This window comes from Salvelinus namaycush, chromosome 33 (genome assembly GCF_016432855.1).
Source record: "Salvelinus namaycush isolate Seneca chromosome 33, SaNama_1.0, whole genome shotgun sequence".
NCBI lineage: Eukaryota > Metazoa > Chordata > Actinopteri > Salmoniformes > Salmonidae > Salvelinus > Salvelinus namaycush.
In genome coordinates this window covers 34,019,850-34,036,499 of record NC_052339.1, presented here as the reverse complement: position 1 = coordinate 34,036,499, position 16,650 = coordinate 34,019,850, and positions in this window count along the sequence as shown.

Below are 16,650 nucleotides of genomic sequence, written 5' to 3'. Positions count from 1 at the left end.
TAATATAATAAGAATAATATATATACATTATATAATAATAATATATAATAAGATAATAATAATAATGTAGATAATTGAGCGATATATTTTTCAGTGAGATCATCTTAACAACCACAAAAACAAAAGCTAGAGAGTCGAGGAGAATCTATAATGTAAAAAATGATGCATTCAGTAGCCCCCATTGATTTTGTTATAATGTTTGAGTCACTCAGATAGCACAAGCCATGGCCACATGTTTCTGTCAATCTCATGGCAAAATGTGTAGAATTCCAAGAAAACAGCTACATTTTGGCGGAAGACCAACAGGAAGACCTCTTAAATGTTCGGTCGGCGACCGCACCAATGGCCACGCCCATGGCCACGCCCCCCACAACGCCCACCTCCTAAGTCCCATTTTGTTCCAGAAAAAACCCCTGTCATCTAGCTGAGGGTTGAAGGAGCTGCTTATACATTATGCATTCCTTTCTTCCGCTCTGCAGCGACAGAGGGCCTTTCAATCATGCATGAGAAGAGGATGAATGATGGAAGTCTGCAAGAGAGAGAGAGAGAGAGGGAAGAGAGGGAAGAGAGAGAGAGAGAGAGAGAGAGAGAGGGAAGAGAGGGTAGAGAGAGAGAGAGAGAGAGAGAGGGAAGAGAGAGAGGGAAGAGAGGGAAGAGAGGGAAGAGAGAGAGAGAGAGAGGGAAGAGAGGGAAGAGAGGGAAGAGAGGGTAGAGAGAGAGAGTGAGAGAGAGAGAGAAGAGAGAGAGAGAGAGGGAAGAGAGGGAAGAGAGGGTAGAGAGAGAGGGAAGAGAGGGTAGAGAGAGAGGGAAGAGAGGGTAGAGAGAGAGAGGAGAGGGAAGACGCTGTGGCCCGTGACTTTGTGTTCCTCGTCGTCTGTGTTCTCTTTTATCTCGATGAGAGATGAGAGAGATTTGCTATCACACAACCCACTGCTTTATCACAAACATCAAGACTTGGAATAAATAGACAGTGTTATTCTGCCAACCGCTACAGAACCGGGTTTTATATTCACCAGGATAGAACATGCTAAAGAAGTCCCTCGCGTCAATCTGAGATATGGAAAAGAATAATAGTATTCTCTGCCTTCAGGTCTCCTTTATATAGATAAGACTGTAACATTTTGTACAACGCTGTCCTAATGGGGTATCTTTCCTAAGATACAGAAATATAGCGCTCTTTTACAGCCTATCCAACCTAATCCATCCGCTCAGCCTACTAAATGCCACACTATGCTGTAACGTTGTCATTGTTGTACGACTTCGTAGTCCTAATTGGTGGACTACACACACACACACACACACACACACACACACACACACACACACACACACACACACACACACACACACACACACACACACACACACACACACACACACACACACACACACACGTTGGCCTCGTCCTAGTCTGCTTGTCATTAGCCCTTCAGCAGTATCCTCAGCGAACACTTCAAACAGCTACTTAGTGAGGTATCGGATTTCTCTCCATTTTACTAGTCACATCCTCTCTGGATTGTTCAAGGGTAAAACATTCCAGATGCAGTCCCGGTCGGAGGAGAAAGTTGAACATGTAAAAGGCTAATGGAAAAACAAGCACGGGAACAACAACCCGAAAGAAATTAGTAAACGTAATACTAATAATATTCAACACATCAACACTTAAAATCAGATATATACAACCAAGAACGTAACTCTGTTTTGCATATTGGGGGGGGTCAATGGGCTCCGGGGGCAACATCCTTCAAGGGGGGTCTGGGGGCATGCCACCTCGTGATTATTATTTTTTTTTACGAAATAGATGTGAAATTGTTGTTTCCGGTGAATTTTCAAGCGAAAATACATCCAAATATTTCCTGATGATTTGGTCAATATTCGACAACTGAAATTCTATTCATTTCTGTATAACTTTAAAATGTTGGTCTTAACAGTTCAGAAAGTCATCAAACTGGACATGTTGTGGTCGAACGACTGTGAGACAGTCAGTTCTGGGACGCGTTCAGTTTGATTGAACGTTTGCTATGTTGCACTGAACGAACGCTTGTACTGAACGACACCTTCCTCCCAAAAGTTCATCAACGTTCTTCAACAGACTTTGAGGTGGCCTACATTTGTTTCATTTGGTGGGTGTGGTGGGGGTGTGGCTTAAAGCAATGAGTGACGTATTTCAAGGGCAGCGGTGCATTTTCAAGCCACAACTCATCTCCTCCACCGTTTTTTCAATTGGTCGTTCACAGAACAGCAACATTTCCGTTTAAACCTGCAACATGTCACTTTTTGGGCCACCTGACCAAATTCACATAGAAATGTGTCTTATAGATCTGTCATTCTCATTGAAAGCAATTTTAAGTAGAGGGGAAACTGTTCTATATGCACTACTTCTAGACTTACCTTTCATAAGTTTAGTTTATGCTTCTTTTGCATTTGGTTTTCTACACCAGCTTCAAACTTCTGAAAAAAAAAAATATGATTATGGAGAATATTTTTCACTGTAGTACAATGATTCTCTACACTAGACTTGCTTGTTTTGTCACATAAACTGAAATTAAGTGAACTATTAAACCTGTCAACCAGGAAATCTTTAATCGAACGTTGCATTACGTTTTTTCGTACTGAACGCAGCCCTGGCAACTTTTCTTCTCCAAAATCTATTAACATGTAATTATGGTGACACCATTAAAATATAATTTACCCCTTCCAAAAATGTACGAAACAACGTATTTGTCCATATTATCAGGTATGCTGTTAGCAATTAAGCACTATCACCTGTAGCCCAACTGATGCAGCTTAGTGGCTGTAAATAAATAGGCTGAAGCATGGGGTTGCCCATCTGTATTTGTGCTAATCATTAGCTAGATCACTGCTTCCCATCACGGGGGAACATCCTAGTGGTGACTGTTTAGCAGTCTGACTGTTTCTCAGTTTCTCAGTCCCAGCTTTGATACACCTGTACAGTTTCTCAGTTTCTCAGTCTCAGCTTTGATACACCTGTACTGTTTCTCAGTCTCTCAGTCCCAGCTTTGATACACCTGTACTGTTTCTCAGTTTCTCAGTCCCAGCTTTGATACACCTGTACTGTTTCTCAGTTTCTCAGTCCCAGCTTTGATACACCTGTACTGTTTCTCAGTTTCTCAGTCCCAGCTTTGATACACCTGTACTGTTTCTCAGTTTCTCAGTCCCAGCTTTGATACACCTGTACTGTTTCTCAGTTTCTCAGTCCCAGCTTTGATACACCTGTACTGTTTCTCAGTCCCAGCTTTGATACACCTGTACTGTTTCTCAGTTTCTCAGTCCCAGCTTTGATACACCTGTACTGTTTCTCAGTTTCTCAGTCTCTCAGTCCCAGCTTTGATACACCTGTACTGTTTCTCAGTTTCTCAGTCCCAGCTTTGATACACCTGTACTGTTTCTCAGTTTCTCAGTCCCAGCTTTGATACACCTGTACTGTTTCTCAGTTTCTCAGTCCCAGCTTTGATACACCTGTACTGTTTCTCAGTTTCTCAGTCTCTCAGTCCCAGCTTTGATACACCTGTACTGTTTCTCAGTTTCTCAGTCCCAGCTTTGATACACCTGTACTGTTTCTCAGTTTCTCAGTCCCAGCTTTGATACACCTGTACTGTTTCTCAGTTTCTCAGTCCCAGCTTTGATACACCTGTACTGTTTCTCAGTTTCTCAGTCCCAGCTTTGATACACCTGTACTGTTTCTCAGTTTCTCAGTCCCAGCTTTGATACACCTGTACTGTTTCTCAGTTTCTCAGTCCCAGCTTTGATACACCTGTACTGTTTCTCAGTTTCTCAGTTTCTCAGTCCCAGCTTTGATACACCTGTATTGTGAGGTATTCCAGATCGGGACAACAAAAGGACTTGAGTTCCTGTATGTTTCAACAATCACACCATGAGTTGTTAATCATGAAACAAACTCCTCCTCCTTTCTTTTTCCAATAGAGTTATTTCTCCCTGTCCGCGCAAAGGAATGACAGGAAGAATGGACTGAATGGACAGGGACAATATATTTGGAGAGAGACATGATTCTGTGAAACATAGTATCTCTGGAAGGAGATCCTCGCCCCGAGCTCACCTACTTTATTGTCCAGGGACTGAACATTTGCGAGTAATATACTCAGATGCGGTGGAAGATGTGACTAAGGCCCCGCTTCTTTATCTTCTCCAACTCCGACGTTTCGGTTCAAACCCCGGGATGATTAAAGCTGTCTCGGGAAGTTCAAAGCAAAGGATCCAGGAAGTCTAATTTGACTGCCGATCTAATATCCAAATGTTATTTACGGCTGCAGGTAATATATATAAGCAACGTTTTACAAGAAAATTGTACGAGAAATAACACCCCCAAAAAACACCACAATGTTGTCTAGGAGCTAGAAACAGGGTGACCGTGATCTGTTGGCATCATCTCTTCTTTCGGAAGATGGTTCTGGAAGGATTCTTAGGATCATTACTAGGTTGTGTAAACATGATGAGAGATTTTCCTCCCACAATTTTGGCCTTCAATTTTTTTTTTCAATACATAAATTAGGAGGATAGGTTGCTGCTGCTAGTCAGAGTCGGTGAGACAGGCAGGCTGCCTCTGACTGGGGAGAGAAACAGGCATGAGGGATTCAGAGAAACAACTCTTCTCTAATTCTGTAGCCTAATAGAAACCAGTTGTTTCAACGTTTATAATACGACCAAAGTTTGTCTGTTAACTCACAAACTTTTGCCCATTATAACCATTACCGATTATCACTCGTTTTGTGAAACAGTGAAGTGCCTTCGCATTAAAAACTCTCTATTTAAAAAATATAATTTTCTATTTTAATCTTATTTGTGCTTATGAATTTGCCATGTTAAATGTGACCGTTTGTTCTTTATTTGTTACAAGTTAGCTCACAGAGGGAAAAGCGTTTGTTAAGAAGAGCGAGGAGAGAGAGAGAGAGAGAGAGAGAGAGAGAGAGAGAGAGAGAGGGCTATCAGTTTGAGGGAGAGAATAAGGGAGGAGAGAGAGAGAGGGGGGTGGAGGAGTGGAATGGCTGTTAATTCAGTAGAAGGGCATTATGAGAGAGAGAGAGAGAGACAGAGACAGAGAGAGAGAGAGAAAGAGAGACAGAGAGAGAGAGAGAGAGAGACAGAGAGAGAGAGAGAGAGAGAGAGAGAGAGAGAGAGAGAGAGAGACAGAGACAGAGACAGAGAGAGAGAGAGAGAGAGAGAGACAGAGAGAGAGAGAGAGAGAGAGAGAGAGAGAGAGAGAGAGAGAGAGAGAGAGAGAGAGAGAGAGAGACAGAGACAGAGAGAGAGAGAGAGAGACAGAGAGAGAGAGAGAGAGAGACAGAGAGAGAGAGAGAGAGAGAGAGAGACAGAGACAGAGACAGAGAGAGAGAGAGAGAGACAGAGACAGAGACAGAGACAGAGACAGAGAGAGAGAGAGAGAGAGAGAGAGACAGAGAGAGAAAGCGATTCCCAAACCTTCCATAACAAAGCCATCACCTACAGAGAGATGAACCTGGAGAAGAGTCCCCTAAGCAAGCTGGTCCTAGGGCTCTGTTCACAAACACAAACACACCCCACAGAGCCCCAGGACAACAGCACAATTAGACCCAACCAAATCATGAGAAAACAAAAAGATAATTACTTGACACATTGGAAAGAATTAACAAAAAAACAGAGCAAACTAGAATGCTATTTGGCCCTAAACAGAGAGTACACAGTGGCAGAATACCTGACCACTGTGACTGACCCAAACTTAAGGAAAGCTTTGACTATGTACAGACTCAGTGAGCATAGCCTTGCTATTGAGAAAGGCCGCCGTAGGCAGACATGGCTCTCAAGAGAAGACAGGATATGTGCACACTGCCCACAAAATGAGGTGGAAACTGAGCTGCACTTCCTAACCTCCTGCCCAATGTATGACCATATTAGAGAGACATATTTCCCTCAGATTACACAGATCCACAAAGAATTTGAAAACAAATCCAATTTTGATAAACTCCCATATCTACTGGGAGAAATTCCACAGTGTGCCATCACAGCAGCAAGATTTGTGACCTGTTGCCACAAGAAAAGGGCAACCAGTGAAGAACAAACACCATTGTAAATACAACCCATATTTATGCTTATTTATTTTAACTTGTGTGCTTTAACCATTTGTACATTGTTACAACACTGTATATATATAATATAACATTTGTAATGTCTTTATTGTTTTGAAACTTCTGTATGTGTAATGTTTACTGTTAATTTGTATTGTTTATTTCACTTTTGTATAATATCTACCTCACTTGCTTTGGCAATGTTAACACATGTTTCCCATGCCAATAAAGCCCCTTGAATTGAATTGAATTGAATTGAGAGAGAGAGAGAGAGAGAGAGAGAGAGAGAGAGAGAGAGAGAGAGAGAGAGAGAGAGAGAGAGAGAGAGAGAGAGATTGAGAGAGAGAGAGTTTTTAGTTTTAAATAATCTTTATTGGGTCTGGGAGCCCACCACACAATAAATACTCATCCAAAACCACAGTTACACATCAATTAAAAACACAACTCCAACTCCTCCTCCACAGTAACTAAACACAACAGCCTCTGAATACCCCATATACTCAAAAACAGATCAATATTGTTGACAAGTTTATAATAGGCAAACTCAACCCTTAGTCTCGCTGCCAACATTCCCTCCAACATTCCCACCACATCCACAGACCCCTGTCCCCGAATACTGTTCTTTCGGGTCTTCCATATCGCTAATTTTGCTGCCCCTAACACAAAATTAAGCAACACAACGACACCCTTTTGACTGAACCTGTACTTTGGCCCAAATATATACAGTTGGGAAGAGAAAACCTCTCCCAACGTTGAGAACCAGTCAGTGATCAGGTCAATCATCCCGACCAACCTGGGACACAGTAAAAACAGGTGTGCCAGAGTTTCAGACTCTGCACAGAATGGACACCCTTCCCCAACAGTAGGGTCCAGGTGTACCAGATGCATGTTGGTGGCTATAGCTCCATGTATGATCCTCCATTGGAGGTCAGCTGTCCTCTCATCAATCGGCAGTTTGTATAATGATCGCCAACAGCCTTTTGGGGAAGCACCTGGACCAAGCACACCCGCCCACCTCGTCGATTTCACCCCTTCCAGGGAAGAGGCATGGGACACCTTTACACATATTCTGTACATGGCCTTCTTTCCCACCTCCTTGAACTCCCCAGCTCCGGGGTATCGAAGGAAAGCAGCATCCCCACGTCCTCCTCAAATGCCCCCACCGCAGCACTAACAATCAGTGCAGGGAACACATAATCCAGACCCCCCTTCCACCGATCAGAATTGGAAGTGTCAGTCACATACTGACGATGAAGCACTGGCAAGGAGTCACAGGCCTCAGCGACGACCTTCCTCAGTAGGCGAGATGATCGGATCCCCGCTCTTTCTCCCAGCTCCTCCAACGATCTGCTCCTGCTCTGCATCTGATGACCCAGCTTGGTGCACCCGACACCTAACAGACATGAACGCAGGCTGGCTGAACCCAGAGCACTGGACTGGATGGCAGTGTTATAAAAAAGAGGCTCTTCAAAAAGCCACATCCCTGGTAGCGTGCCGGCCTTACGGGACTTGACAAGAACCCTCCAAGCCTGCATAACAGACTCATAAAATGGAGTCAGGCCATTCAACTCACCCCCCTCCAGCTTTAAGAGGAAAAGGTGCTTGTCTAAGCCCAAACAGCCCGCTCTCCTCATCAATGCGTAGGCTGTGTCGACCCAGCTAGAACCGTCACTGTACAACAGCCTCTGGGCTGCTTGAAGCCGGAAAGCCATGATCCTAGAGGAAATGTCCACCAGGCCTTGCCCCCCCTCGTGCAGTGGCAGGTACAGGGCTGCAGCTTTGATCCAGTGTTGTCCAGACCAGAAGAAATTGACAAGGGTCCTCTGAAGCTCTTGTATCAGACCCTTTGGTGGCTGCAAAATCATTAGTCTGTGCCACAGGGTAGAGGCAGCAAGATTATTAATTACCAGTACCCTTCCCCTATAAGACAACTGGGGTAGCACCCATTTCCATCTTGACAGTCTGGCACACACTTTCTCCACTACACCCTCCCAGTTCTTTTTCTGAAAGACATCAGAGCCTAGAAAAACACCCAATGTCTTCATCCCATCTCTGCCCCACTGAAGCCCCCCTGGTAACCGTGGAGCGGACCCTATCTGAAGCTGACCTGCCCACAGCGCTTCACTCTTTCCCCAATTGACTCTAGCTGAGGAGGCCCCCTCATACACCATTAAAGCGTCTGAGAGAACCTTAACATCCTCAGCCCCTGTAATAAAAACTGTCACATCATCTGCATACGCAGACAGTGCTATCGTGGGACCCTTCATTACACCTGGCACAGAGAAACCAGTAAGCTTCGCTCTTAAAAAACAAAGCATTGGTTCAATCGCCAGACTATATAACTGCCCTGAAATTGGGCATCCCTGCCTGATGCCCCTTTGGACAGGGATGTGGCAACTCAAACCACCCCCCACCTTCACCATACACGAGGCCCCAGCATACAGTAAATTCATCCAAGACAAAAACACATCCCCAAACCCAAAGGCTTTCATCGTTTTAAACAAATACTGGTGGTCCACTCGGTCAAAAGCCTTCTCCTGATCCAAAGAAAGTAAACCCACATTTACATCAGACAGTTTACAAATGTCTAAAACATCTCTTATCAGAAACAAGTTGTCAACAATTGAGCGATCAGGTACACAGTAGGACTGGTCCTTGTGGACCAACAATCCCAGATACTCTTTCAACCTGTTTGAGAGACATTTAGAAACAATTTTGTATTCTGCGCACAGCAAAGCAACAGGTCTCCAATTTTTTATGAGAGCCAAATCCCCCTTTTTTGGCAACAGTGAAAGCACCGCACGTTGACAGGATACAGGAAGAGAACCCTCATGAAAAGATTCACACACCACTTCATAAAAATCCTCTCCAATAGACCCCCAAAAGTGCTTATAAAACTCAGATGGTAAACCATCAATGCCAGGGGCTCGGCCTGCTGAGAGCTGCATAACTGCTGTGGACAGCTCTTGTAGTGTAATGTCAGAGTCCAATGCGACTCTCTGTTCAGGTTCCCAATTGAGGAAGACCGTGTAACAACTGGTCAGTACACAGAGAGTCACAATCCTCCGCCTTATACAGGGCAGAGTAGAAATCCACGGCATGTTGACGCATTTCACTGTCATCCGTGGTCACCTTCCCATCAGGGAGACGAAGGCAGACCATCTGTTTACGTTGTAATTTCGACTGTCCAAGGTTAAAGAAAAAAAGCTACTAGGAGCATCCATGTCCTTGAGGGAAGCGAAACGAGACCTAATCAAGGCACCTTTCACTCTTTCATGCAGAAACGACCTCAGTTCATGTCTCTTGTCCTGTAAGTTCATGACTAGTCCAGGGTCATTCTGAGTGAGCAGCTTCAATTCAATTGATTTGATGTCCTGTTCAAGGGCCTTGATAGTGTCTTTAACTTCAATTTGAGACAAAGCAGTATACTGTTGACAAAATACTCGTATTTGGGCCTTCCCAACATCCCACCATTGTCTCAAGGACTCAAAATTCCCTTTTGTAACCCTCCATTTTTCCCAAAACAACAAAAACCTTTCACAAAACTTGACATCATGTAACAATTTAACATTAAAATACCAGTAAGGTGATGACCTTCGTGGACAGGACAAGTGAATATCAGCAGTAATAATATGATGATCAGAGAAACCCACAGGAGTAATGGCACACCTTCCAACCCTACTACAGTATTGATCAGATACGTACAAACTATCTAACCTTGCTGCACTGACACGACCTTCATTCACTTTCAACCATGTGTACTGCCTAACTTTTGCATTCCTTACTCTCCACACATCAGAAAGCTCTAACTCAGTTAATAGGCCAGACAGGAAAGTGGCTGACCGCAGGTGAGGTTCTTCAGCGTTGCGATCAACAGTAAAATCCACAGTACAGTTCCAGTCCCCCCCTACAACCATACACCCCTCTTGGTCACACTGTCTTAAGGTTTCTTTTATTTTATCAAACACAACAAGACGCTCGGTACCCTCATTAGGAGCATAAACATTCAAAAAAACAAACAAAAAACCCATAACATCCACCTTGACCAATAAAACCCGACCCTTGACAATCTCTGTTGTAGATACCACAGTCACCCCTAAGCCTGAGGAAAACAAGATGGCCACCCCAGCACTGAAATTAGTACCATGACTGAGTATATGCTGCCCCTCCCACCACATTCCCCAGTCAACCTCATTATCCTCATCACTATGTGTCTCCTGTAGGAAAACTACATTAAGCCTTTTCTGTTTTATTTCTTCTAATACCCAAGCCCTCTTATTTCTGTCCCTTCCCCCATTAATATTGAGAGAGCCTACCCTTAGTACCTCCATGTAGAAAAGAGAAAGGAAAAGCAGAAGATACCACAGAGAAACCAAAGAGAAAAAAGACACCCTATGGAGCATGATCATCATCATTATTTAAATCTTTTCTTATTAACCTGACCACGTTTCCCACCACCTTTTGCTGCTGTAACAGCAGTAACAAATTTCCTCAAGCGAAACCGCTTCTTCTCACTCAACTCGTCCAACCCCACCGTCTTCTGTAACATCACAGCTGACCTCACAAACTTATCAACATCAAAATATTCTGCCAATTTGACAGATTTCCCAAAAGTCTGATCCAGAAAACCATTTACCTCCTCTAGATCATAAATTGAGTCCTCACCAGCTGCTGTCATATCAGAAGAGATATCCATATCCTTCTCCTGATCCTCCTCAGCTGAGGCCACAGACCACTGACTCCCTTCTACCACATCCCTTTCAACACTCCCCACTTGCACCTCATCACTCGTACCAGGCATCTCCTCCACTACCTGGGAGACTAGCCCCACCTGAACCCCATTACTCGTGGTGGGCATCTCCTCCACTACCTGAGAGCCTAGCTCCACATGAACCCCCTCCTGTACTCCATTACTCGTAGTGGGCATCTCCTCCACTACCTGGGAGATTAGCTCCACATGAACCCCCTCCTGTACTCCATTACTCGTAGTGGGCATCTCCTCCACTACCTGGGAGATTAGCTCCACATGAACCCCCTCCTGTACTCCATTACTCGTAGTGGGCATCTCCTCCACTACCTGGGAGATTAGCTCCACATGAACCCCCTCCTGTACTCCATTACTCGTAGTGGGCATCTCCTCCACTACCTGGGAGATTAACTCCACATGAACCCCCTCCTGTGCCCCAGTACTCGTACTGGGCACCTCCTCACCAGTCTGAGGAACTGGCTCTTCAGATCCATCCTTACCTTCTACAACAATATTTTTCTGCTGCATAACATCTCCCTCTAATACAAGTTGCAAACTCGTGGCCTCAACACGGATAACTTGTTCCTCGGCAACAGGTGCTTGTGGCTGCTCAACCACTGTCAGCCCACCTCTCCCTACATCAGTGGGCCCAGGCGTTACGGTGACCACCTGCGCCCCTCCCTCTGCCTTCTCCCTTTTCGGGCAAGCATGTCGCTTATGGCCAACATCCCCACACTCAAAACACCGTTGACTACCCGTACTAGCATACGCCATATACATTCTATTGTCATACTTGACTTTAAACGATATCTCTAAAGTCTGCTCCGGTGAGTCCAAAAACATAAACACCTGTCGCCGAAACGACATAACCTGTTTCAACGCCGGGTGTTTGCAACCCAACGGAACAACCTTAATTGAGCTTGCAAACTTCCCAAAGCGCAATAACTCGCGCTCCAATAGCTCACTTGGAATAAACGGTGGTACATTTGAAATCGTTACCCTTGTTGACGGAGAAAAAAGCGGGGTAACTTGAATAAACATTCCCTTAAGAAGTACGCCCTGCTCAACCATACGATCAACAAGGCGCTCTTCTTTAAGAAATACCACCACCGCTTTATTCATCCGTGACGCATAAGCAACATTATCGTATCCTACCTTCTCTCCTACGGCGACCAGAAACTCCTCCACCGTGACAGTAGCTTCAGTAACACACCTAAAGCCGTGCCGAAGTGACAGGGACGGCATTCCAATTCTGGAAGCCATCCCCGCCAAAATCAAGGTAATTTCGATACGAAAAAACCCAAATACTTAATTCTACCACACAAAAAAAATATATAATAATCTTAATCATGCACAGAAGAAACCAAAGAATGCCACCAAGAAAGAAAAAAACGAAAGAAAGTTCTGAATATCCAACTCTACACAACACACGCACTCCCTCGATCACACACTTCCCAGCATGCACCAAACACTCCCAGCATGCAGAGAGAGAGAGAGAGAGAGAGAGAGAGAGAGAGAGAGAGACAGACAGACAGACAGAGAGAGAGAGAGACAGAGAGAGAGAATGAGAGAGAGAGAGAGAGAGAGAGAGAGAGAGAGAGAGAGAGAGAGAGAGAGAGAGAGAGAGAGAGAGAGAGAGACAGACAGACAGAGAGAGAGAGAGACAGAGAGAGAGAATGAGAGACAGAGAGAGAGAGAGAGAGAGAGAGAGAGAGAGAGAGAGAGAGAGAGAGAGAGAGAGAGACAGACAGAGAGAGAGAGAGACAGAGAGAGAGAATGAGAGAGAGAGAGAGAGAGAGAGAGAGAGAGAGAGAGAGAGAGAGAGAGAGAGAGAGAGAGAGACAGACAGACAGAGAGAGAGAGAGAGAGAGAGAGAGAGAGAGAGAGAGAGAGAGAGAGACACTAGAACAGTCTGCAGCACCCGGTCTCACCCTACTAGAATCCGAAGTCAAATGTCTACTGTTTGCTGATGATCTGGTGCTTCTGTCACCAACCAAGGAGGGCCTACAGCAGCACCTAGATCTTCTGCACAGATTCTGTCAGACCTGGGCCCTGACAGTAAATCTCAGTAAGACCAAAATAATGGTGTTCCAAAAAAGGTCCAGTCACCAGGACCACAAATTCCATCTAGACACCGTTGCCCTAGAGCACACAAAAAACTATACATACCTCGGCCTAAACATCAGCACCACAGGTAACTTCCACAAAGCTGTGAACGATCTGAGAGACAAGGCAAGAAGGGCCTTCTATGCCATCAAAAGGAACATAAATTTCAACATACCAATTAGGATCTGGCTAAAAATACTTGAATCAGTCATAGAGCCCATTGCCCTTTATGGTTGTGAGGTCTGGGGTCCGCTCACCAACCAAGATTTCACAAAATGGGACAAACACCAAATTGAGACTCTGCATGCAGAATTCTGCAAAAATATCCTCCGTGTACAACGTAGAACACCAAATAATGCATGCAGAGCAGAATTAGGCCGATACCCACTAATTATCAAAATCCAGAAAAGAGCCGTTAAATTCTACAACCACCTAAAAGGAAGCGATTCCCAAACCTTCCATAACAAAGCCATCACCTACAGAGAGATGAACCTGGAGAAGAGTCCCCTAAGCAAGCTGGTCCTAGGGCTCTGTTCACAAACACAAACACACCCCACAGAGCCCCAGGACAACAGCACAATTAGACCCAACCAAATTGTGAGAAAACAAAAAGATAATTACTTGACACATTGGAAAGAATTAACAAAAAAACAGAGCAAACTAGAATGCTATTTGGCCCTAAACAGAGAGTACACAGTGGCAGAATACCTGACCACTGTGACTGACCCAAACTTAAGGAAAGCTTTGACTATGTACAGACTCAGTGAGCATAGCCTTGCTATTGAGAAAGGCCGCCGTAGGCAGACATGGCTCTCAAGAGAAGACAGGCTATGTGCTCACTGCCCACAAAATGAGGTGGAAACTGAGCTGCACTTCCTAACCTCCTGCCCAATGTATGACCATATTAGAGAGACATATTTCCCTCAGATTACACAGATCCACAAAGAATTTGAAAACAAATCCAATTTTGATAAACTCCCATATCTACTGGGTGAAATTCCACAGTGTGCCATCACAGCAGCAAGATTTGTGACCTGTTGCCACAAGAAAAGGGCAACCAGTGAAGAACAAACACCATTGTAAATACAACCCATATTTATGCTTATTTATTTTAACTTGTGTGCTTTAACCATTTGTACATTGTTACAACACTGTATATATATAATATAACATTTGTAATGTCTTTATTGTTTTGAAACTTCTGTATGTGTAATGTTTACTGTTAATTTGTATTGTTTATTTCACTTTTGTATAATATCTACCTCACTTGCTTTGGCAATGTTAACACATGTTTCCCATGCCAATAAAGCCCCTTGAATTGAATTGAATTGAATTGAATTGAATTGACAGACAGACAGAGAGAGAGAGAGACAGAGAGAGAGAATGAGAGAGAGAGAGAGAGAGAGAGAGAGAGAGAGAGAGAGAGAGAGAGAGAGAGAGAGACAGACAGACAGACAGACAGACAGAGAGAGAGAATGAGAGAGAGAGAGAGAGAGAGAGAGAGAGAGAGAGAGAGAGAGAGAGAGAGAGAGAGAGAGAGAGAGAGAGAGAGAGAGAGAGAGAGAGAGAGAGAGAGAGAGAGAGAGAGAGAGAGAGAGAGAGAGAGAGAGAGAGAGAGAGAGAGAGACAGACAGACAGAGAGAGAGAGAGACAGAGAGAGAGAATGAGAGAGAGAGAGAGACAGACAGACAGAGAGAGAGAATGAGAGAGAGAGAGAGAGAGAGAGAGAGAGAGAGAGAGAGAGAGAGAGAGACAGAATGATTTAAACATAAAATGATGAACGAGGGAAAGAAGCAGGATGCCGGGATCAGTGCAGGGATGATAAACGATCAGGATATTTCTGTCCGTACAGGATGATGCATCGAGCCCAGATCTGGCAGGTGAAAGATAGACCCTTAAATATAACTGACTGGCCGTATCCAAAATGACACCCTATTCCCTATTTAGTGCACTACTTTTTTTTTTACCAGGGCTCAGGTCATAAGCAGTGCACACTATTATGTAATAGGGTGTCATTTGGAACACAGACATAGAATGTAATGAGAATGGAAGTGACCACCTCTCTGCACAGTGATATATTCATTTAAACAGCACTGACCTATAGCCATCACTTACTGGATCACAAACACATGTCTAGTACTTTTTAGTCATTTAACAGACTCTCTTATCCAGAGATACTACAGTAGTGAGTCATTTAACAGACTCTCTGATCCAGAGATACTACAGTAGGGAGTCATTTAACAGACTCTCTGATCCAGAGACACTACAGTAGTGAGTCATTTAGCAGACTCTCTTATCCAGAGATACTACAGTAGTGAGTCATTTAGCAGACTCTCTGATCCAGAGACACTACAGTAGTGAGTCATTTAGCAGACTCTCTTATCCAGAGACACTACAGTAGTGAGTCATTTAGCAGACTCTCTTATCCAGAGACACTACAGTAGTGAGTCATGTAACAGACTCTCTGATCCAGAGACACTACAGTAGTGAGTCATGTAACAGACTCTCTGATCCAGAGACACTACAGTAGTGAGTCATTTAGCAGACTCTCTTATCCAGAGCCACTACAGTAGTGAGTCATGTAACAGACTCTCTGATCCAGAGCCACTACAGTAGTGAGTCATTTAGCAGACTCTCTTATCCAGAGCAACTTACAGGAACAATTCGGGTTAAGTGCCTTGCTCCAAGCCTTATCTAACCTCTAGGCTACCTGCTGGCTTCATAACTAATGCAGAGAAAGGTGTATTCATAGTTATTCCAAGTCCGTGTCCCAAATGGCAAACAATTACCCATATAGTGTACCCATTTGTGGCTCTGGTCTAAAGTAGTCCACTAGGTGCCATTTCGGACCCACCTGAAACATGTGTTAACATTGCCAAAGCAAGTGAAATAGATAATCCAAAAGAATAAAGACATTGCATATGTCATATTATGTATATATACAGTGTTGTAGCGATGTGCAAATAGTTGTGTAATCTGAGGGAAATATGTGTCTCTAATATGGTCATACATTTGGCAGGAGGTTAGGAAGTGCAGCTCAGTTTCCACCTCATTATGTGGGCAGTGGTCTCTCTCTCTCTCTCGTGACCTCTCTCTCTCTCGTGGTCTCTCTCTCTCGTGGTCTCTCTCGTGGTCTCTCTCGTGGTCTCTCTCGTGGTCTCTCTCGTGGTCTCTCTCTCTCGTGGTCTCTCTCGTGGTCTCTCTCTCTCGTGGTCTCTCTCGTGGTCTCTCTCGTGGTCTCTCTCTCTCTCTATGAGGTCAGCTTTAGGAGTGGAGCTGGAGGAAAGGTTGGACTTCCCAGCCCTGTGATGGGAACACAGGAAGGTTAGACAATACTACTTCCTGTAGTGATGGTCTGACTTGTCCAGGTAGAAAGCCCTGTGATGGGAACACAGGAAAGTTAGACAATACTACTTCCTGTAGTGATGGTCTGACTTGTCCAGGTAGAAAGCCCTGTGATGGGAACACAGGAAGGTTAGACAATACTACTTCCTGTATTGATGGTCTGACTTGTCCAGGTAGAAAGTCCTGTGGTGGGAACACAGGAAGGTTAGACAATACTACTTCCTGTATTGATGGTCTGACTTGTCCAGGTAGAAAGCCCTGTGATGGGAACACAGGAAAGTTAGACAATACTACTTCCTGTAGTGATGGTCTGACTTGTCCAGGTAGAAAGCCCTGTGATGGGAACACAGGAAGGTTAGACAATACTACTTC